At 42.6% G+C, this 22,643-nt stretch overlaps 1 protein-coding gene and 1 pseudogene across 1 annotated transcript in view; both read left to right on the forward strand.

The window, feature by feature from the left end:
- The window catches only part of LOC126078804 (butyrophilin subfamily 1 member A1-like), a 61,798-nt pseudogene that overhangs the window by 37,026 nt on the left and 2,129 nt on the right, over nt 1–22,643 (forward strand).
- Nucleotides 1–22,643, forward strand: part of LOC126078794 (butyrophilin subfamily 1 member A1-like) — a 163,077-nt gene that overhangs the window by 31,105 nt on the left and 109,329 nt on the right. The window lies entirely within an intron of this gene.

Genomic DNA, 22,643 nt, shown 5'->3' on the forward strand with positions numbered 1-22,643 from the left:
ATGAGTCACTGGAGGGAAGTGGGGAGCCATTGCAAGGGTTTGAGCAGAGTGGGGCCCTGACATGTGTTGGCTCACACATTAAAAGGCTCACTCTGGCTGCCAAGTAGAAAATAGACAGTGGGGGTGGGGAGAGGGTAGATGGGAGAGTTCATTCTGCTGCTATCCTCCAGGTGGGAGACAATAGTGACTCGGGCCAGGGTCGAGCAGTAGAGAAGAGAAGATGGTATTTGGGGATCCAGAGCGACTTGCCCTGCAGTGGAGCCAAGTTGCAGCCCATCCACCTCAGAAGGCCGAGGGTGATAGGCGGGATGTGTCTTCTTCTTTAATAAGCCAAGACTGAGCCTCCTGGGAGCCATGGGAGTGAGCTCATGTTCTAAACAGAAATAGTATTTGACCCTGGGTTTTAAGCACACATATAATTCAGTGTAAGAGAAAAGATATGGGCACAAATAATGAAAGGTATGTGTAGGAGTGGGGAATTTCCTGGTGGTGTCTGCACAATCAGAGATAAGACCTAGATTTCTGGTGACCTCTGGTCAGCTTTCAGTCCTGTCCTGAGGTGGGGCCAGGCTAGGGCTGTGGTTCTCAAAATGTGGTCCGTGGACCAGCCTATCCCTGGAACTCTTTGTTGTCATTGTTTTTAGCTTTTTTTTTTTTAATAACTTTTATTAAGCTTCAAGTGAACGTTTACAAATCCAATCAGTCTGTCACATATAAATTTACATACATCTCACTCCCTACTCCCACTTGCTCTCCCCCTCTTGAGTCAGCCTTTTCAGTCTCTCCTTTCTTGACAATTTTGCTGGCTTCCCTCTTTCTCTATCCTCCCATCCACCCTCCAGACAAGAGCTGCCAACACAATCTCAAGTGTCCACCTGATATAATTAGCTCACTCTTCATCAGCGCCTGTCTCCCACCCGCTGGCCAGTCCGTTTCATTTCTGATGAGTTGCCTTTGGGGATGGTTCCTGTCCTGTGTCAACAGAAGGTCTGGGGAGCATGGCCGCCGGGATTCCTCCAGTCTCAGTCAGACCATTAAGTTTGGTCTTTTTATGAGAATTTGGGGTCTGTATCCCACTGATCTCCTGCTCCCTCAGGGGTCCTCTGCTGTGCTCCCTGTCAGGGCAGTCATCGATTGTGGCCGGGCACCAACTAGTTCTTCTGGTCTCAGGATGAAGTAGGTCTCTGGTTCATGTGGCCCTTTCTGTCTCTTGGGCTCTTAGTTGTCATGTGGCCTTGGTGTTCTTCGTTTTCCTTTGCTCCAGGTGGGTTGAGACCAATTGATGCATCTTAGATGGCCGCTTGTTAGCATTTAAGACCCCAGATGCCACATTTCAAAGTGGGATGCAGAATGATTTCATAATAGAATTATTTTGCCAATTGACTTAGAAGTCCCGGCAAACCATGTTCCCCAGACCCCCGCACTTGCTCAGCTGACCTTTGAAGCATTCATTTTATCCCGGAAACTGCTTTTGGTCCAGTCCGATTGAGCTGACCTTCCATGTATTGAGTGTTGTCTTTCCCTTCACCTAAAGCAGTTCTTATCTACTGATTAATCAATAAAAAACCCTCTCCCACCCTCCCTCCCTCCCCCCCTCGTAACCACAAAAGTATGTGTTCTTCTCAGGTTTACTATTTCTCAAGATCTTATACTAGTGGTCTTATGCAATATTTGTCCTTTTGCCTCTGACTAATTTCCCTCAGCATAATGCCTTCCAGGTTCCTCCATGTTATGAAATGTTTCAGAGATTCGTCACTGTTCTTTATCGATGCATAGTATTCCATTGTGTGAATATACCACAATTTATTTACCCATTCATCCGTTGATGGACACCTTGGTTGCTTCCAACTTTTTGCTATTGTAAACAGAGCTGCAATAAACATGGGTGTGCATATATCTGTTTGTATGAAGGCTCTTGTATCTCTAGGGTATATTCCCAGGAGTGGGATTTCTGGGTTGTATGGTAGTTCTATTTCTAACTGTTTAAGATAACGCCAGATAGATTTCCAAAGTGGTTGTACCATTTTACATTCCCACCAGCAGTGTATGAGAGTTCCAATCTCTCCGCAGCCTCTCCAACATTTATTATTTTGTGTTTTTTGGATTAATGCCAGCCTTGCTGGTGTGAGATAGAATCTCATGGTAGTTTTAATTTGCATTTCTGTAATGGCTAATGATCGAGAGCATTTTCTCATGTATCTGTTGGCTGCCTGAATATCTTCTTTAGTGAAATGTGTGTTCATATCCTTTGCCCACTTCTTGATTGGGTTGTTTGTCTTTTTGTGGTTGAGTTTTGACAGAATCATGTAGATTTTAGAGATCAGGCGCTGGTCGGAGATGTCATAGCTGAAAATTCTTTCCCAATCTGTAGGTGGTCTTTTTACTCTTTTGGAGAAGTCTTTAGATGAGCATAGGTGTTTGATTTTTAGGAGCTCCCAGTTATCGGGTTTCTTTTCATCATTTTTGGTAATGTTTTGTATTCTGTTTATACCTTGTATTAGGGCTCCTAGGGTTGTCCCAATTTTTTCTTCCATGATCTTTATTGTTTTAGTCTTTATGTTTAGGTCTTTGATCCACTTGGAGTTAGTTTTTGCGCATGGTGTGAGGTATGGGTCCTGTTTCATTTTTTTGCAAATGCATATCCAGTTATGCCAGCACCATTTGTTAAAAAAGCTATCTTTTCCCCAGTTAATTGACACTGGTCCTTTGTCAAATATCAGCTGCTCATATGTGGATGGATCTATGTCTGGGTTCTCAATTCTGTTCCATTGGTCTATGTGCCTGTTGTTGTATCAGTACCAGGTTGTTTTGACTACTGTGGCTGTATAATAGGTTCTGAAGTCAGGTAAGGTGAGGCCTCCCACTTTCTTCTTCTTTTTCAGTAGTGCTTTGCTTATCCGGGGCTTCTTTCCCTTCCATATGAAATTGGTGATTTGTTTCTCTATCCCCTTAAAATATGACATTGGAATTTGCATCGGAAGTGCGTTAAATGTATAGATGGCTTTTGGTAGAATAGACATTTTTACTATGTTAAGTCTTCCTATCCATGAGCAGGGTATGTTTTTCCACTTAAGTACGTCCTTTTGAATTTCTTGTAGTAGAGCTTTGTAGTTTTCTTTGTATAGGTCTTTTACATCCTTGGTAAGATTTATTCCTAAGTATTTTATCTTCTTGGGGGCTACTGTGAATGGTATTGATTTGGTTATTTCCTCTTCGGTCTTCTTTTTGTTGATGTAGAGGAATCCAAGTGATTTTTGTATGTTTATTTTATAACCTGATACTCTGCCAAACTCTTCTGTTAGTTTCAGTAGTTTTCTGGAGGATTCCTTAGGGTTTTCTGTGTATATAATCATGTCATCTGCAAATAGTGATAACTTTACTTCTTCCTTGCCAATCCGGATACCTTTTATTTCTTTGTCTAGCCTAATTGCCCTGGCTAAGACTTCCAACACAATGTTGAATAAGAGTGGGGATAAAGGGCATCCTTGTCTGGTTCCCGTTCTCAAGGGAAATGCTTTCAGGTTCTCTCCATTTAGAGTGATATTGGCTGTTGGCTTTGCATAGATGCCCTTTATTATGTTGAGGAATTTTCCTTCAATTCCTATTTTGGTGAGAGTTTTTATCATAAATGGGTGTTGGACTTTGTCAAATGCCTTTTCTGCATCAATTGATAAGATCATGTGGTTTTTGTCTTTTGTTTTATTTATGTGATGCATTACATTAATGGTTTTTCTGATATTAAACCAGCCTTGCATACCTGGTATAAATCCCACTTGCTCAGGGTGAATTATTTTTTTGATGTGTTGTTGGATTCTATTGGCTAGAATATTGTTGAGGATTTTTGCATCTATGTTCATGAGGGATATAGGTCTAAAATTTTCTTTTTTTGTAATGTCTTTACCTGGTTTTGGTATCAGGGAGATGGTGGCTTCATAGAATGAGTTGGGTAGTATTCCGTCATTTTCTATGCTTTGGAATACCTTTAGTAGTAGTGGTGTTAACTCTTCTCTGAAAGTTTGGTAGAACTCTGCAGTGAAGCCGTCCGGGCCAGGGCTTTTTTTTGTTGGGAGTTTTTTGATTACCGTTTCAATCTCTTTTTTTGTTATGGGTCTATTTAGTTGTTCTACTTCTGATTGTGTTAGTTTATGTAGGTAGTGTTTTTCCAGGAATTCATCCATTTCTTCAAGCTTTTCAAATTTGTTAGAGTACAATTTTTCGTAGTAATCTGAAATGATTCTTTTAATTTCATTTGATTCTGTTGTGATGTGGTCCTTCTTGTTTCTTATTCGGGTTATTTGTTTCCTTTCCTGTATTTCTTTAGTCAGTCTAGCCAATGGTTTATCAATTTTGTTAATTTTTTCAAAGAACCAGCTTTTGGCTTTGTTAATTCTTTCAATTGTTTTTCTGTTCTCTAATTCATTTATTTCAGCTCTAATTTTTAGTATTTGTTTTCTTCTGGTGCCTGATGGATTCTTTTGTTGCTCAGTTTCTATTTGTTCAAGTTGTAGGAACAGTTCTCTGATTTTGGCTCTTTCTTCTTTTTGTATGTGTGCATTTATTGATATAAATTGGCGTCTGAGCACTGCTTTTGCTGTGTCCCAGAGGTTTTGATAGGAAGTATTTTCATTCTCGTTGCTTTCTATGAATTTCCTTATTCCCTCCTTGATGTCTTCTATAACCCAGTCTTTTTTCAGGAGGGTATTGTTCATTTTCCAAGTATTTGATTTCTTTTCCCTAGTTTTTCTGTTATTGATCTCTAGTTTTATTGCCTTGTGGTCTGAGAAGATGCTTTGTAATATTTCGATGTTTTGGACTCTGCAAAGGTTTGTTTTATGACCTAGTATGTGGTCTATTCTAGAGAATGTTCCATGTGCGCTAGAAAAAAAAGTATATTTTGCAGCAGTTGGGTGGAGAGTTCTGTATAAGTCAATGAGGTCAAGTTGGTTGATTGTTGTAATTAGATCTTCCGTGTCTCTGTTGAGCTTCTTACTGGATGTCCTGTCCTTCTCCGAAAGTGGTGTGTTGAAGTCTCCTACTATAATTGTGGAGGTATCTATCTCACTTTTCAATTCTGTTAAAATTTGATTTATGTATCTTGCAGCCCTTTCATTGGGTGCATAAATATTTAATATGGTTATGTCTTCCTGATCAATTGTCCCTTTTATCATTATATAGTGTCCTTCTTTATCCTTTGTGGTGGATTTAAGTCTAAAGTCTATTTTGTCAGAAATTAATACTGCTACTCCTCTTCTTTTTTGCTTATTGTTTGCTTGATATACTTTTTTCCATCCTTTGAGTTTTAGTTTGTTTGTGTCTCTAAGTCTAAGGTGTGTCTCTTGTAGGCAGCATATAGATGGATCGTGTTTCTTTATCCAGTCCGTGACTCTCTGTCTCTTTATTGGTGCATTTAGTCCATTTACATTCAGCGTAATTATAGATAAATAAGTTTTTAGTGCTGTCATTTTGATGCCTTTTTATGTGTGTTGTTGACAATTTCATTTTTCCACCTACTTTTTTGTGCTGAGACGTTTTTCTTAGTAAATTGTGAGATCCTCATTTTCATAGTGCTTGACTTTATGTTAGTTGAGTCGTTACGTTTTTCTTGGTTTTTATCTTGAGTTATAGAGTTGTTATACCTTTTTGTGGTTACCTTATTATTTACCCCTATTTTTCTAAGTAAAAACCTAACTTGTATTGTTCTATATCGCCTTGTATCACTCTCCATGTGGCAGTTCAATGCCTCCTGTATTTAGTCCCTCTTTTTGATTATTGTGATCTTTTACCTATTGACTTCCATGATTCCCTGTTATGTGTATTTTTTTTTTAATTAATCTTAATTTGTTTGTTTTTGTGATTTCCCTATTTGAGTTGATATCAGGACGTTCTGTTTTGTGACCTTGTGTTGTGCTGATATCTGATATTATTGGTTCTCTGACCAAACAATATCCTTTAGTATTTCTTGTAGCTTTGGTTTGGTTTTTGCAAATTCTCTAAACTTGTGTTTGTCTGTAAATATCTTAATTTCGCCTTCGTATTTCAGAGAGAGTTTTGCTGGATATATGATCCTTGGCTGGCAGTTTTTCTCCTTCAGTGTTCTGTATATGTCGTCCCATTCCCTTCTTGCCTGCATGGTTTCTGCTGAGTAGTCAGAACATATTCTTATTGATTCTCCCTTGAAGGAAACCTTTCTTTTCTCCCTGGCTGCTTTTAAAATTTTCTGTTTATCTTTGGTTTTGGTGAGTTTGATGATAATATGTCTTGGTGTTTTTCTTTTTGTATCAATCTTAAATGGGGTTTGATGAGCATCTTGGATAGATATCCTTTCGTCTTTCATGATGTCAGGGAAGTTTTCTGTCAGGAGTTCTTCAACTATTTTCTCTGTGTTTTCTGTCCCCCCTCCCTGTTCTGGGACTCCAATCACACGCAAGTTATCCTTCTTTATAGAGTCCCACATAATTCTTAGGGTTTCTTCATTTTTTTTAAATTCTTTTATCTGATTTTTTTTCAGCTATGTTGGTGTTGATTCCCTGGTCCTCCAGATGTCCCAGTCTGCATTCTAATTGCTCGAGTCTGCTCCTCTGACTTCCTAGTGCGTTGTCTAATTCTGTTATTTTATTGTTAGTCTTTTGGATTTCTACATGTTGTCTCTCTATGGATTCTTGCAACTTATTAATTTTTCCACTATGTTCTTGAATAATCTTTTTGAGTTCTTCAACAGTTTTATCGGTGTGTTCCTTGGCTTTTTCTGCAGTTATCCTAATTTCATTTGTGATATCATTAAGCATTCTGTAAATTAGTTTTTTATATTCTGTATCTGATAATTCCAAGATTGTATCTTCATTTGGGAAAGATTTTGATTCTTTTTTTGGGGGGTTGGAGAAGCTGTCATGGTCTGCTTCTTTAAGTGGTTTGTTATGGATTGTTGTCTCCGAGCCATCACTGGGAAACTAGTTTTTCCAGAAAATCCGCTAAAAAAAATGCAGTCAGATCCCTATCAGAGTTCTCCCTCTGGCTCAGGCTATTCAGATGTTAATGAAGCCGCCTGCGTCCAGTCCAAATCCCTGCGGGACGGTTCCCCGGCTCGGACGTTGCTCTTTCTGCTCCAAGACCAGTCACTGCCTCCCGGGGACTTCTCCTACCGGCTGCGTCCCACACCGCCCGTGGAACCTGCTGGTCCCCCTCCCGGGGTTAGTTCAGGGGGGTTGAGCAGCTCTCTGTGCTTGTGTCGTACCTGACTGGTACGCTGGCTCCAGGCTCTGGAAACAATCGCTGCTTCCCCGTATTAGTTCGTTCTCCGTCTCTAAATCTGTGTTTTTTGTTCAGGGTTCGTAGATTGTTATGTATGTGATCGATTCACTTGTTTTTCCGTGTCTTTGTTGTAAGAGGGATCCGAGGTAGCGTCTGCCTAGTCCGCCATCTTGGGTCCGCCCCTGAATCCTGTTTTTAGCTTTTGTAAGTTGGTCCTGAGTCATGGTGACCCCATGAACAGTGAATCAAAAGTTGCTCTGTCTGCATGGGAAGTAAGAATTCTACCATTGACCCACCAATGCCTTGGGGAGCTCCTTAGAAATGTACAATTTGGACCTCCCGTAGACCTACTGAATCAGAAAGTTTTGGGGTGAGGTCCAGACATCTGTGTTTTACAACCCTGTGGGTGGTTCTAATGCATACTCAAGCTTGAGAACCAGGGAGTTAAAGAGTTTTTAATGGAAGGACCTCAGTCCAGAGGCCCAGCCACATGAGGGAGGCCCTTTGACATCATTTCTGGGCCATGATGTTGTGGTCAGAATATCTCATCCTATTCAGTGTCCCCACAGCTCATTCCTTTAGGAGCCGGGGTCATCTCCAGTTTTTACTTGATGGCATGATTTCTCCTACCCTCTGCATTCATGTCTGTAGCTTTCTCACTCTCATGTCTTGTCTACAGAAGAGTTCCTGGTGATTGGTCCCACGGACCCCATTGTGGCAGTGTTGGGCGGGGACACCACGCTGCCCTGCTTCCTGTCCCCTGCCATGAGTGCAGAGAACATGGAGCTGCGGTGGTTCCGTTCCAAGTTCTCAGAAGCGGTGTTCATCTAGCAGAACCAGCAGGAGCAGAAGGAGGAGCAGATGCCGCAATATGCAGGACGGGTCTTGCTGGTGAGGGACTTCCTCACCCAGGGACAGGCTGCTGTGCACATCGACAAGGTCCAGGTTTCTGATGATGGGTTGTACACCTGCTTCTTCAAAAAGGGAGGCTCCTATGAAGAGGCTACGTTAGTGGTGAAGGTGGCAGGTTGGTGACTTGGTCTGTATATTCTAGAGTCTTGGAATGTTGGAGTTGGGAGCAACCTCAGGGATGATTTAATTGAGCCCCTCATTTTAAAGATGCAGAAAAGGAGGCTCATTCATTCATTTATTCCATATAAATAATGTAGAGCCCCTACTATGTACCAGGCCTTGTTCTAGGTGTCAGGGATATATCAGTGAGCGAAACAGAGATCCCTGCCCTGTGGTGTTTGTCTTCTAAATGCAGAGATAGAAAAATCAGAATAAAGTTTTAGGGTATAAATGATGTTAGAAGGTGATAAGTTCAGAAGATAAAAGACAAAGTAGAACAGGGAAAGGGAATCAGAATGTGGGCGTGGGGAATGGAATGAGGACTGAACTGGGCTTTATTGAGAATGTGCTGTCTGAGCAAAGGCTTGAAGAAAGTAGGGATTTAGCTAAGTGCATATCTGGGGGATGAGAATTCCAAGCAGAAAGAAGAGCCAGTGCAAAGTCCCTGAGGTAGAAGTGTGGCTGGTATATTCTGGGCACACAAGGAAGCCTTCTGGCTGGTGGGAGTGAATGGAGGACAGGATGGTAAGAGGTGTCCTTAGTGGACAAAGAGATGTTCCTGGTATAGGCTGCACAGAGGAGGGACTGGTTAATGCTGCCTGGGGTGGTCAGGAAAATTCCCTGGGAGTAGATACTTAAGCTGGCACTTGAGCTCATCAAGCAGTGTTCCAAAGCGTCCTCAGGAGTGAGGGACTGAACTTGAAAAAACATGGGGGCACAGAGAGCATGGTGTGGTTAATAGCAAGTAACCAAATAGGCCTTGGGACTAGAGTATGTGGACTTTGTGGGGTACAGGTGGTGGAGGTTTTGTGGGAGGATTTGAAAGAAGGGGTTGAAGAGGAAGACAGGTATCTTCTCTGATTTCAGAGAAGGCTTTGTGTGTTATGTTGCAGAGTTTGGATGCAGAGCTGAGGTAATTTTAAGCAGAGCAATGCTGGGAATGCTCATTGTGGCAATTGTGAGGAGGATGGATACAAGGGAGAAAGGCCGGCAGCATAGAGTGTAGTCATGAGGCAAAGAGGATGACTGCCTGACCTCAGGCAGTGGCTGTGAGGTGGGAAAGGAAGGGTCAGACATTAAAGAGATTTGGAAAGTAGACTCAACTGAGGGAGTAGATTTGGTAATATAGGAGTTTGGAGGGGAAGAGAAGACCACAGAGATTGCCAGAGTTTTCCTTGGGTGTTGAGTGGAAGGACTATTGATAATTATGTATCAAATACATGTCACTGTAATAATGCTATGTGACAATCGGTCACAAAACCTCAGTACTATAAAACAATAAACATTTATTTAATTTGAGCTTTTATAGAGTTCATCTAATCTAGGCTGGGCTAGGCTAATCTCAAGTGGGCTCATTCATACATTTTTGATCAGCTGAAGAGGTCCCCATGTGGAACTTAGCTGGGTTTTTCTTATGGATAGGAGTCAACTGGCTGATTTCAGATGGCTTCAGCTGCGAGACTGGTGTGACAGGGCAATGTTCCCTGAGTTTCATCATATTGCAGGCTAGCCGAGCATGTCCCTCCTGTGGAAACAGTAGAGAGCCTAATGGTGCAAGGAGTTTTTAAACCTTTGCTTGTGTCACATTTGCTAATTTCTCACGGTCAAATAAAGTCACATGACCTATTCAAGAGTAAGAGTGGGAAGGCACTACAAAGTGATGTGGCAAAGTGTGAAGTGGATATAAAGAAGGTGAAGACCCAGGCTTATCCTTGTGGTCAATCTACCCCAGACATTGCAAAATGATGAATTCTGTTCTGCAGTTTTGAGTTTGAAGTGTATATGAGGAATCCTTGTAAAGATAATGCATGGGAATGTGGTTGTAAAGATGGGAAATTTGGGAGACAGAGGTGCTTAATTCATATAATTTTGGAAGTGATTTATTGAGAAGCAGTGGGAACAAAACGAAGCCGGGGAAACTGTGATGTGAGAAGAGTGGAGATTCAAGGACAAAACTGTGACAGGACTCCTGCCTTTGAGGAGTAGGGGGAGGAAGAAAAGTCCAGAAAAGAGAATTAGGAGAGTGACCTGAGAGGCGACAAGCCAAGCATAAGAGAAAGGTGACCAAGCCAAGATGGAGCCAGTTTCAAGATGGAGTTGAGTGTCATGTGCTGAAGGGAGACTGAGGAATCAGGGCTGCAGGGTGATTTCTGGGCTGCCAAGTAGCAGACTTTTGTTAACTCACCAAGAATAGACTCAGTGGAATAGTGAGAGAAGTCAGACTGTTGGAGGCTGAGAAGTAGGTGAGAGGTGAGAACATTGAGGTATTCATGGATTATAAAGCTTACTCTTCTAAGAAGAGGAGAAGGAGACTGTAAAAATTTGAACATGTTTATGTGCTTAGGAAAAGAAGCAGTGGAAAGGAAGAGATTAACAATGAGGATGATGCAGGGAGGAGTGAGAGCCCTGGTGGTGCAGTTGTTAACTGCTTGGCTGCTAACCAAAAAGTTGGCAGTTTGAGCCCACCAGCTGCTGTGCGGGAGAAAGATGTGGCAGTCTGCTTCTGTGAGGATTTACAGCCTTGGAAACCCTACAGGGCAGTTCTACTCTGTCTTACAGGGTTGCTATGAGTCAGTGGGTTTCTGCAGTGGGTAGAGAGCAAAGAATTGAGAGGTAAGAACAGAGGAGAGGGAAGGGAGATGAAAATTGATGGGACCAGGGCCTAGAAGAGACGGTGACCTTTGGTTTCCAGAGCTCAGGGGAAAAATTATCCTTGAGTGAAGGAGATTTTCTCTCAGTTTGTGACGGGAAGATGAGAGTAAGATCAGTTTGGATGAAGAAGATCTTGTGGGTAATTAACGCAAAACAAAAAAACAAAACCCAGAAATCTTTTAATTTCAAATATTTCCTAGTTCCTGGAGTAAGTTCAAAAAAGACTTAGTTTCAACAAAAGTTATGATCTAGTTTAACTTTTGTCCTTGAAAAGTTTTTGTAATGACACCATCTTCTTTCTCCTGGCCTGGTCTGGCGTTTTGTACTTTGATTTATGTTTCCTGGGCTGCATCTCAAGAAAAGAGGTTTGAAAAATTCTTCTCGTTTTTTCTCTGGGCCTCAGTCTTTCCACCTGAGTGGCTGGGAAGAACAGAGCCCACCTTCAGAGCTCCTAGAGTCCATATGCTCCTTCCTTATTTTCCACGAGGGGGTGGCCTTCCCATAGAACCTCCAGATTGTTCCCTTAGTTTCATGCTGCCAGGGTCCCGGGATGGCACCTGGGACAAGGCAGCCTCCTGGGCTCCACAGCTTCTCTCTTGCAGGTGTGGGCTCTGCCCCTCAAGTGCACATTGAAGGGCCGGAGGAAGATGGGGTCCGCATGGTCTGTATGGCCTCTGGATGGTTTCCGAAACCCCAGGTTCAGTGGAGAGACCTTACTGGAGAGAAGTTTCTAGCTTTCCCTGAGGCCCATGCCCAAGACGCTGACGGGCTGTTCCATGTGGAGGCCTCACTGGTGGTGAGAGACAGCTCTGTGTGGAACGTGACCTGCTCCATCCTCAACCCCATCCTGGGCCAGGAGAAGGCGAAGGCTATTTTCATTCCAGGTCAGCGCTGCTCCGGCTCCCAGCAGGGCCGGGATGGAGGGGACCAAGTCCCTGAGTGTGCTAGGCTGGGCTGATGTGGGTGTGTCCTGATGGGGTCCCTGGTTGAGTCGCAGAGCCCTTCTTCCCTCAGGCCTCTCCCTGGAACCGGCTTTTGCCATGAGCCTGACTGTCCTGGGGCTTCTCATCCTTGGGGCTGGCTATTTCCTCAAGAAGGAGCATTCAGCAAAGGTACAGGCCCAGCAGGAACAGGAGTTTCTTCGGCTGCATAAGTAGGAGGACGGGTTGACAAAACAGGAGGCACTGAAGGCCAGAGGTAAGGCAGGGGAAGGGCCAGGCTGGTGAGGGCAGAGCTGGTGCTGAGAGGGAACAGCTGGCCTCTGCCCAGAACAGGAGGCTCAGATCTGGAAAAGGCAGCTGGAGCCGTGGAGGCTCAGATGGGTCTGGAAGGAAAACTTTCTTCAGCATATGGCGAGGGTCTTTTTGTGGGTTTTCCAGGCACACAGTCTTTCCTTTTCTTCGGGGTGGGAGTTCATGCTTATTTTCTCTCTTTCAGATGAACTTCAGGCAGAACTGGGTAAGTTCTTCTCTCCCTCCTGCCGTCTCTGTGTCCCTTTAGCCGGCGGCGGGTGGTGGGGGGAGAATTCTGGTTCTTAGCTCACCTCATTTCCTGTGTGTTCCTTTCAGACTGGAGGAAGAAGGTTTACCAGACTGGTGAGTGACTCCCCAGAAGTCCCTGGGTCTCCTACCCCATCTGTGCGCATGTGTCCCCTCTCCCGGTGTCTCTCTGGCATAGACATCAGGACCCCATTCCCTGGGGGCAGAGGTGGAAGGTGTTGGGGAGAAAAATCCTGCTTCTGGGGCTCTATGATCTGGGCCTCTGCTTCCCTCCCAGTGCTGGGAACCTGGGGGTGGTGCAGAGGTTAGTGAGGGGGGAGGGCCAAGGGGAGCACTTGTCCCTGGGCAGAAGTCCAAGGGGACACAGATGAGGTGTGGAATGACGTTCTCAGGCACCACAAGTATGAAACATGCCTGACTGCGGCAGCTGGAAAAGGTAGGGGGAAGGTGTTCCTGCTGATGTGTCATTGTTATCAATGTCTATTCATCTTGAAATTGGGGGGGGGGCATAAATTAGAGATTGCCCCTGGGATCTTGAATTGTGTGTGTGGAGGCAACTCAGAGATTGCCCCTGGGTGCTTGTTACCTCGCTACAGCTCTGGTGTGGTGGTGACCTCTGGAATCTGTCATGTATTGTGGGTTTTCTCATCCTAGTCCCGGCCCTCCCACAAAGCTCTCATTCTGTACCTGGAAGCTAAAAGGCAGATGCTCAGGGATTTCATTTAAGGAGCTACATAAAAAGATGGGTCATTAAGCTTAGGGGTGTGACTTAGTGGTCCAAGAATCCTCCTCTCTAGGGGTGTCACTTCTCTCCTCTCCAGCTCCTGCAGGTGCTGATGGAAAAGTGATGGGGAGAGGACCAGGATGAGTAAGCAGGGAAATGTGATAATATGAGCTGAGGGCTCCCCAGAGTAGAGGTGTTATTATCTCTAGAAATATTTTTTTCCAAAATGGTTGGCCATTTTACCCTGAATCTGGCCCCATATCTTTGTCATTCATTTCTCCTTTCTGAGGGAATATATATTTTCCAGGTATGTATTTGCAGGAAAATACTAGATATAACAATGCTTTCTTACAATTATGGAATAATTTATATTTGGTTCCCTAAAATATCATCACACATATTTTTTGATTTTTTGTGGAATGCAGGTAGAACAGGAGTTTTTGAGGTTCCTGAGGCACAGTTCAGCCAAGTGACTTGCCTAAGGTCCCACAGCAGCAGCGGGACGGTGTGGAACTTGAACTTAATCCAGGCTTCTTGACCTGTGGTCATGGGAGTTTCCCACCATCCCTGGCCAGCTTGGCACGCTGCAGGGGTTCATCTCTTTTCCAGCATCTGCCTCCCTCTGGATAGGCACATGTTTAGGGCAGATGGGAGGGTGGCGTCCAGTCAATTCACAGGGATTGTGGCTGAGGTCTCACCAGGGTGTGTTCCCTCTCAGCCTTGAGGAAGGCCCAGGTGTATTCAGGTAAGTGACTCTAACCTTTCTATGGCCTTACATCCCTCCCCGCCTGGGGCTTCTGCCTCAGCCTGGCCGTTCCTGCATTGGTGGGCACCACAGCAGGATAAAACTGGCTTCCCTGTTCTGCTTGTTACTCAGAGAAAGAAACCCAACAAGGGGAGGGGATCAGAGCATGAGGAAGCAAAGCGGCTCCAGGGCCCTTTCTCTACTGCAGGCCTCTCGTTGGGTTAGCAACATCCTCTGAAAACATGTTGTTTACTTCATACATCCAGTTAGTGCTATCAGTGACTGTGGAGAGTTCAGTTGTCAGGAGGGACAGGAGCAGGGTAATAACTGTGCAGGTCAGGCATGGCCAGTCTCTAGAAGATTTCAGAAACTGTACTTACCTGCTTAGGGGTCAGGGCTTCCTTAGGGAGTCCTTGGTTCTCGATCCCTCTGGCCTTGAGAGTTCTATCCCTTTTTGGATCCAGTTTTGATTTTCCCATTTCTTCCTGGTCCTGTGAATATTGGCCTCCTCTTTGTTTCCACATGCCCTGACCCCCTGCTCTTGTTGGGTTTCTTCCTCTAAGTCTTCTTGGTTGCAGAAAACATAGTAGCTTTAGAGCAGGTGTTCTGAATCTGGGGTCCAGGGACCCCAAGATATTTATGGATGGAAACCTGCGTTGAGTGTCTGTGAACCACCTGTAAACATATGAACGATTCTGTGTATGTGTAACACGTAGAAAAATGTAATATATAATTGTTCGCAGTCATTATCTCCCCTCTGAGGAGAATTTTTCATTTGCGTAATGGGCTCAGAGTGCTAGGTTGAGCTAATTAGGGGTAATGAGTGAAGGTTGCAAAAGGAGAAACCCAGAGAAGTTAAAATTTTTTATAAGAGAGAGGTTGGGGAGGGAATCAGGGAGGAAAAGAAGAGGCGGAGAAGTGGGGAGGAGATAAGGAAAGTAAAGGAGAGTGTGGGAGACACCTTGTGGAGGTTTTAGATAGACCAAAGGGAGGTCAAAGAGAGGCCAAAGGTCAGGTCTATGGTGGTGGGATCTGGGGAGTTGCCCAGATAGTTTGCAGGTCATTGGGTGCATGGGATGTAATAACTCCTTGACACTTCTTTGAGTGATTTCAGTAAGGATTACATTTATTTTTACCCATTTTTTTTAATGATCCTGTTTTTTATATGAAAATAAAATTAAAAAAAGACCCTTTACATTCAAATCCCAGCACCACCATTTAGTAGCTGTGTGATTGTGTAGAAGTTTCTTAGGTTTGTTGTGTCTCAGTTTCTCAATGAATACAATTAGATAATGAAAATCACTCTTTCACTGGGTAATTGTGAGGATTAAATAAAATAATCCAGGTAAATCATTGAGCCTAATGTATGGCAGGGATGAAGGGTTCCATAAATGATAGTGATTATTATTACTTGTGCATTGAAAAAAGTCTGGGTCAGTATACATCGAAATAGTAGTAATAGCTCTGTCTGGGTGATTGGATTGTGTTTAAAAAAATTTTTTATAGTGCTTTAAGTGAAAGTTTACAATTCAAGTCAGTCTCTCGTACAAAAATTCGTATACACCTTGCTGTATACTCCTAGTTGCTCTCCCTCTAATGAGACAGCACACTCCTTCTCTCCACCCTGCATTTCCATGTCCATTCAGGCAGCTTCTATCCCCCTCTGCCTTCTCATCTTCCCTCCAGACAGGAGCTGCCCACATAGTCTCATGTGTCTGCTTGATTCAAGTATCATTTTCTATCTTAAGGTCCAGTCCAATCCCTGCCTGAAGTGTTGGCTTTGGGAATGGTTCCTGTCTTGGGCTAACAGAAGGTCTGGAGACTATGACCTCTGGGTCCTTCTAGTCTCAGCCAGACCATTAAGCCTAGTCTTTTCATGAGAATTCGAGGTCTGCATCCCATTGCTCTCCTGCTGCCTCAGGGGTTCTCTGTTGTGTTCCCTGTCAGGGCAGTCATCGGTTGTAGCCGGGCACCATCTAGTTCTTCTGGCCTTAGGCTGATGTAGTCTCTGGTTTATGTGGCCCTTTCTGTCTCTTGGGCTCATAATTACCTTGTGTCTTTGGTGTTCTTCATTATTTTTTGGTCCAGGTGGGTTGAAACTAATCGATGTGTCTTAGATGGCCACTTTCTAAATATGACCCCAGATGCCACTGTCCAAAGTGGGATGCAGGATGTTTTCTTGATAGATTTTATTATGCCAATTGACTTAGATGTCCTGTGGAACCATTGTCCCCAAACCTCCACTCCTGCTACACTGGCCTTTGCAGTGTTCAGTTTATTCAGGAGACTTCTTTGCTTTTGGTTTAGCCTGGTTGTGCTGACCTCGCCTGTGTTGTGTGTTGTCATTCCCTTCACCTAAAAGAGTTCTTATCTACTATCTGATTAGTGAATACCCCTTTCCCTCCCTCCCTCCCCACTTTCATAACCATCAAAGAATATTTTCTTCTCTGTTTAAAGTATTTCTTGAGTTTTTGTAATAGTGGTCTCATACAATATTTGTTCTTCTGCAACTGACTAATTTCACTCAGCATAATGCCTTCCAGATTCCTCCATGTTATGAAATGTTTCACAGATTCATCATTGTTCTTTATCGATGTGTAGTAGTCCATTGTGTGAATGTAGCATAATTTATCTATTTGTCTGTTGATGGGCACCTGGGTTGCTTCCATTTTTTGCTATTGTAAACGGTGCTGCAATGAACATGGGTGTGCATATATGTTCATGTAAAGGCTGTTATTTCTCTAGGATATATTCCAAGGAGGGGATTGCTGGATCGTATGGTAGTTCTATTTCTAGCTTTTTAAGGAAGGTCCTAATTGATTTCCAAAGTGGATGTACCATTTTATATTCCCAGCAGCAGTGTATAAGTGTTCCAGTCTCTCCACGACCTCTTCAACATTTATTATTTTGTTTTTGGACTAATGCCATCCTTGTTGGAGTGAGGAGGAATGTCATTGTAGTTTTGACTTTTCATTTCTCTAATGGCTAATGATGACGAGCATTTCCTCAAGTATCTGTTAGCTACCCGAATGCCTTCTTTAGTGAAGTGCCTGTTCATATCCTTTACCCATTTTTTAATTGGGTTATTTGTCATCTTTTTACTCTTTTGGTGAAGTCTTTGGATAAGCACTGGTGTTTGATTTTTAGGAACTTTTTTTTAGTTATCTAGTTTCCCTTCCGCATTGTTAGTAATGTTTTTTATACTATTTATGCCATGTTTTAGGTCTCCTAACGTTGTCCCTGTTTTTTCTCCCTTCATCTTTATTGTTTTAGATTTTATATTTAGGTCTTTGATCCATTTTGAGTTAGTTTCTGTGCATGGTGTGAAGTGTGAGTCTTTTTTCACCTTTTTGCAGATGGGTACCAGTTATGCCCGCATCGTTTGTTAAAGAGATTATCTTTTCCCCATTTAACTGACTTTGGGTCTTTGTCAAATATCAGTTGGTTATATGTGGATGGATTTATGTCTGGCTTCTCAATTCTGTTCCACTGGTCTATGTATCTGTTGTTGTATCAGTACCAGGCTGTTTTGACTATTGTGGCAGCATAATAAGTTCTAAATCAGGTAGTGTGAGGCCTCCCACTTCGTTCTTCCTTTTCAGTAATGCTTTACTTATCCAGGGCCTATTTCCCTTCCATATGAAGTGGGTGATTTGTTTCTCCATCTCATTAAAAAATGTCGTTGGAATTTGGATCAGAATTGCATTGTATTTATAGATTGTTTTGGGTAGAGGAAACATTTTTATAATGTTAAGTCTTTGTATCCATGTGCAAGGTATGTTTTTTCCACTTATGTAGGTCTCTTTTGGTTTCTTGCAGTATTGTCTTGTAGTTTGCTTTGTACAGGTCTTTTACGTCTCTGGTAAGATTTATTCCTGAGTATTTTATCTTCTTGGGGGCTACTGTGAATGATATTGCTTTGGCGATTTCCTCTCCGATGTTCTTTTTGTTGTGTAGAGGAATTCAACTGGTTTTTGTATGTCTACCTTGTATCTTGATACTGTGCTGAACTCTTCCATTAGTTTCAGTAGTTTTCTCGAGGATGCTTTAGGGTTTTCTGTGTATAAGATCATGTCATCTGCAAATAGAGATCCTTTTACTTCTTCCTTACCAGTGTGGATGCCCTTTGTTTCTTTATCTAGCCTAATTGCTTTGGCTAGGATCTCCAGCACAATGTTAAATAAGAGTGGTGATAAAGGGCATCCCTTTCTGGTTCCCATTCTCAAGGGGAATACTTTCAGACTCTCTCCATTTAAGACGATGTTCACTGTTGGCTTTGTATGCATGCCCTTTATTATTTAAGGAGTTTTCTTCTATTCCTATTTTGCTGAGAGTTTTTTTTGTCATGAATGGGTGTTGGACTTTGTCAAATGCTTTTTCTGCATCGATTGATAAGATCATGTGGTTCTTGTCTATTGTTTTATTTATGTGATGGATTACATTAATTTTTTTTCTAATGTTGAACCATCCCTGCATACCTGGTATGAATCCTGCTTGGTCATTGTGAATTTTTTTTTTTGATATGTTGTTGAATTTTACCAGCTAGAATTTTGTTGAGGATTTTTGCATCTAAGTTCATGAGGGATATAGGTCTGTAATTTTCTTTTTTTCTTTTGTGGTATCTTTCCTGGTTTTGTTGTCAGGGATATGTATTTTTAGCCATTTTTGACGTAAACATCTAACTGATAAGAAGATCATGCGAACCTTCCAGTGGTGGTGGTGGTGGTGGGGCAGGAGTAGGGTAAGGGGGAAACTAATGCAGTGAAGGGCTATCCAGAGGACCTGTTTTCTCTGGAGTGAGTTCAGGACATGTGTCCCATCGGCCTGTGTAACATCTCCGTTCTGTGCTCCAGGATGTTTTTCTTCAGAGTCAGGGGTATGTATCATGACAGACAGAGAGGTGCGACTGGGGAGCAAGGAGATCTGGGGAGCAGATATGTGAGGAACCACGTTAGTGAACCTTCCTGAATCTCCCAGGGATTTCTTTATAAACAATGAGGATCATCATGAACAATGAGGAAGAATGAGGAGATTATCTTGTTTTACCATCTGCCCCTTCTTTGCTGAATTGAAGTCTCAAGTAATTTAATGTACACCTTGTATATCCTTTTGTTTTCTAAAGGACAAACACCACCATTACAATAGACTCAACATTTTCATATTAATACATTCATAGTGGGAGCCAAATAAATGTCTAATATCCTCTTATTTATAAAACTGGAACAATAATTTGTTACTTAAAGATTTTTTGTGACATGAAATAATGAGTATATTAAAATCCACGCCAATGTATTTAATGCATCTAGAGTTTCAAAACTAAATGTCAGTTTTCATTTCTCCTCTTCCTGCTTGTTCCTTCCCTTATTTTTCTTTAGCTTTCTCCAGGAATTATGGTATAGAAAATTATAGTTACGTCTCAACTAATATCTTTGTGGAAAATCAAGCAAAACAGAGCTCACTTTTCTCTGTGGGGTCAGGTGGATCACCCTGACCACGGTATGTGATCTTGTTCCGTCAAGCAAATCAACAAAGACAGAAATGCCAGTATAGTCGAATGAACCTGTAAAGTGGGGATGGTGATCACAAATTTTCACATCACATATGCAAGACATATGCCATTTACTTATTTCTATAAATGATCATATCTTGTTCCGCAGTCTCTACCCTTTGGAGGTGTTGAATAATTTATAAGTGTCAGAAAAAAGTTAAAATAATGTTGGAGATTTATTAGTTGATCATACAAATCACGAATAGGGCAACACACAGTATGAGACTGGATGTTGAACCCAAGATGAGGCAGCATGGGGTTTTTATAGTTCAAGGAACAAAGAAAGTCACGGAAGTCCAAGTGGTTTGATTGAGTCTTTTGGACATTCATCAAAATGTCTCTTGAAATCCTTTATTCTTCAGAATTGTATTTGGTTAAGAAGACAAATGATGAAAGTCTGAGGGGTCAGTGCCTGAGGACACCAGGTTGTGTGTGGAATGTAGGCTATTCTAAGATTATTAGTTACACTAAAAGTTCAATGAACAAGCTAGTTACTATCTCTAAAATTTAAATTACCTAATGCCTTAAACTTTACTTTGTCTTCTTCAGACGACCTTTGAAATCTTCTGCTCATCCATCTTTTCTTTCTTTCCTGTCTTTTCAATGACTTCTTGCTTTCTTCATGGATGATGTCCTTGACGTCATTCCACAACTCGTCTGGTGTTCGCTCACTGGTGTTCAGTGCGTGAAATCTATTCTTCAGATGGTCTCTAAATTCAGGTGGGATAGACTCAAGGTCATATTTTGGCTCTCGTGGACTTGCTCTGATTTTCTTCAGTTTCAGCTTGAACTTGCGAATGAGCGATTGATGGTCTGTTCTGCAGTCGGCCCCTGGCCTTGTTCTGACTGATGATATTGAGTTTTTCCATCACCTCTTTCCACAGATGTAGTCAATATGATTTCTGTGTGTTCCATCTGGAAAGGTCCATGTGTATAGTCGCCATTTATGTTGCTGAAAGAAGGTATTTGCAATGAAGAATTCATTGGTCTTGCAAAATTCTATCATTCGCTCTCCGGCATTGTTTCTATCACCAAGGCCATATTTTCCAACTACTGATCCTTCTTCTTTGTTTCCACCTTTCACATTCCAATCGCCAGTAATTATCACTGCATCTTGATTGCATGTTTGATCAATTTCAGACTGCAGCAGCTGATAAAAGTCTTTCATTTCTTCATCTTTGGCCCTAGTGGTTGGTGTGTAAATTTGAATAACAGTCATATTAACTGGTCTTCCTTGTAGCCGTATGGATATAATCCTATCACTGACAGCATTGTACTTCAGGATAGATCTTGTTAACAACCTGCATTATGCAGATGGTACAACATTGGTTGCTGAATGTGAAGAGGACTTGACGCACTTACTAATGAAGATCAAAGACCACAACCTTCAGTATGGATTGCACCTCAACATAAAGAACACAAAAATCCTTACATCTGGACCAATGAGCAACATCATAATAAACGGAGAAAAGATTGAAGTTGGCAAGGGTTTCGTTTTACTTGGATCCACAATCAACAGCCATGGATGCAGCAGTCAAGAAATCAAAAGATGCACTGCATTGGGTAAATCTGCTGCAAAGGACCTCTTTAAGATGTTGAAGAGCAAGGATGTCACCTTGAAGACTAAGGTGTGCCTGACCCAAGCCATGGTATTTTCAATCACATAACATGCATGTGAAAGCTGGACAATGAATAAGGAAGACGAAAGAAGAGTTGACGCCTTTGAATTGTGGTGTTGGCGAAGAATATTGAATATACCATGGGCTGCCGAAAGAACAAACAAATCTGTCTTAGAAGAAGTACAACGAGATTGCTCCTTCGAAGGAAGGATGGCGAGACTGCGTCTTATACACTTCGGGCATGTTATCAGGCGGGGTCAGTCCCTGGACATGATGGTTGGCAGAATACAGGGTCAGTGGAAGAGAGTAAGACCCCCAATGAGACGGATTGACACAGTGGCTGCAACAATGAGCTCAAGCATAACAACGATTGTAAGGATGGCTCAGGACCAGGCAGCATTTCGTTCTGTAGTGCTTAGGGTCGCTTTGAGTCGGAACTGCCTCGACGGCATCTGACAAGAACAATAACAATGCCTTAAACATTTGTCCCGTGAGACCAGATTTTGGCCATATTCTCTGGACTTGGTAGAAATATCCTCTAGCCTCCACAGGGGCAAAAGCTCTGCCACTGAAGACATCTCAGGGCCTGACAACATAAATAGGCTTTCCTTTGGTCAGCAATCTGCCTTTCTTCTTCCCACATGAATTATGTGAATCGAAGGAGATTATATGGCTTTAGAACAGTGGTGGAGAGGAGTCTCTGTGCTCTCCTTTTCATCATTTTAAGTCCTTACCCTGGGGAGGCTGGTCTCATCTGACCCTTAAGACATTTATGTTGTTGTCTGCTGAGGAGGGGAAGGTCTCATCTGGCCACTTGGGGGCATTATTGGTGACCCTCTTCCCTATAGTAGAGTCCATGTCCAGTCACTTGTCTCTGATTGGAAAACAGGTATACTGTACCACTTCTTCCTCCTGACTCTGGTCCTCCGGACCCTAGTCCTTCCTGGTCCACTGGTTCTCTGGACATTGTTGTGTCTCCCCACCTCCCATGAGAGCATGTGAAAATTTCTGGGTCTTCAGCTTTCCACATGCAAATCATGAGGAATCTCATACTCTCTCAAGGTACATTCTTCTACCAGTGCCCCTGCTCCATGTTGGATGTGAGTGTATTAGTGTCCTATTTTCTGTCTGAACAATTTACCACTAATTTAGGGGCTTAAAACAATACAAAGTTATTACCTTATAGTTCTCTACATCAGAAGTCCAACACGCATCTACTGGGCTAAAATCAAAATATGGACAGGGCTGCCTTCCCTTCTGGAGGCTCTTGTTTTTTCAGCTTCTAGAGGCTGCCCACATTCCTTGGCTGGTGTTCTCATTCCTTTATCTTCAAAGCCAGTAATTACAGCATCTTTCTGACCTTGCTTTCATTATCCCTCTTCTTTTAATCACAGCTGGGAAAAGTCTTTACTTTTAAGCATGCATGTGATTAGACTGGTCCACCTGGATAATCCAGGATAGTCTCCCCATCTCAAGGTCCTTTATCTTTATCACATCTGTAAAGTTCCTTTTACTACTGTTAAGTAAGTGGCTTCGT

The sequence above is a fragment of the Elephas maximus genome, chromosome 1 (assembly GCF_024166365.1).
Source record: "Elephas maximus indicus isolate mEleMax1 chromosome 1, mEleMax1 primary haplotype, whole genome shotgun sequence".
Lineage (NCBI taxonomy): Eukaryota > Metazoa > Chordata > Mammalia > Proboscidea > Elephantidae > Elephas > Elephas maximus.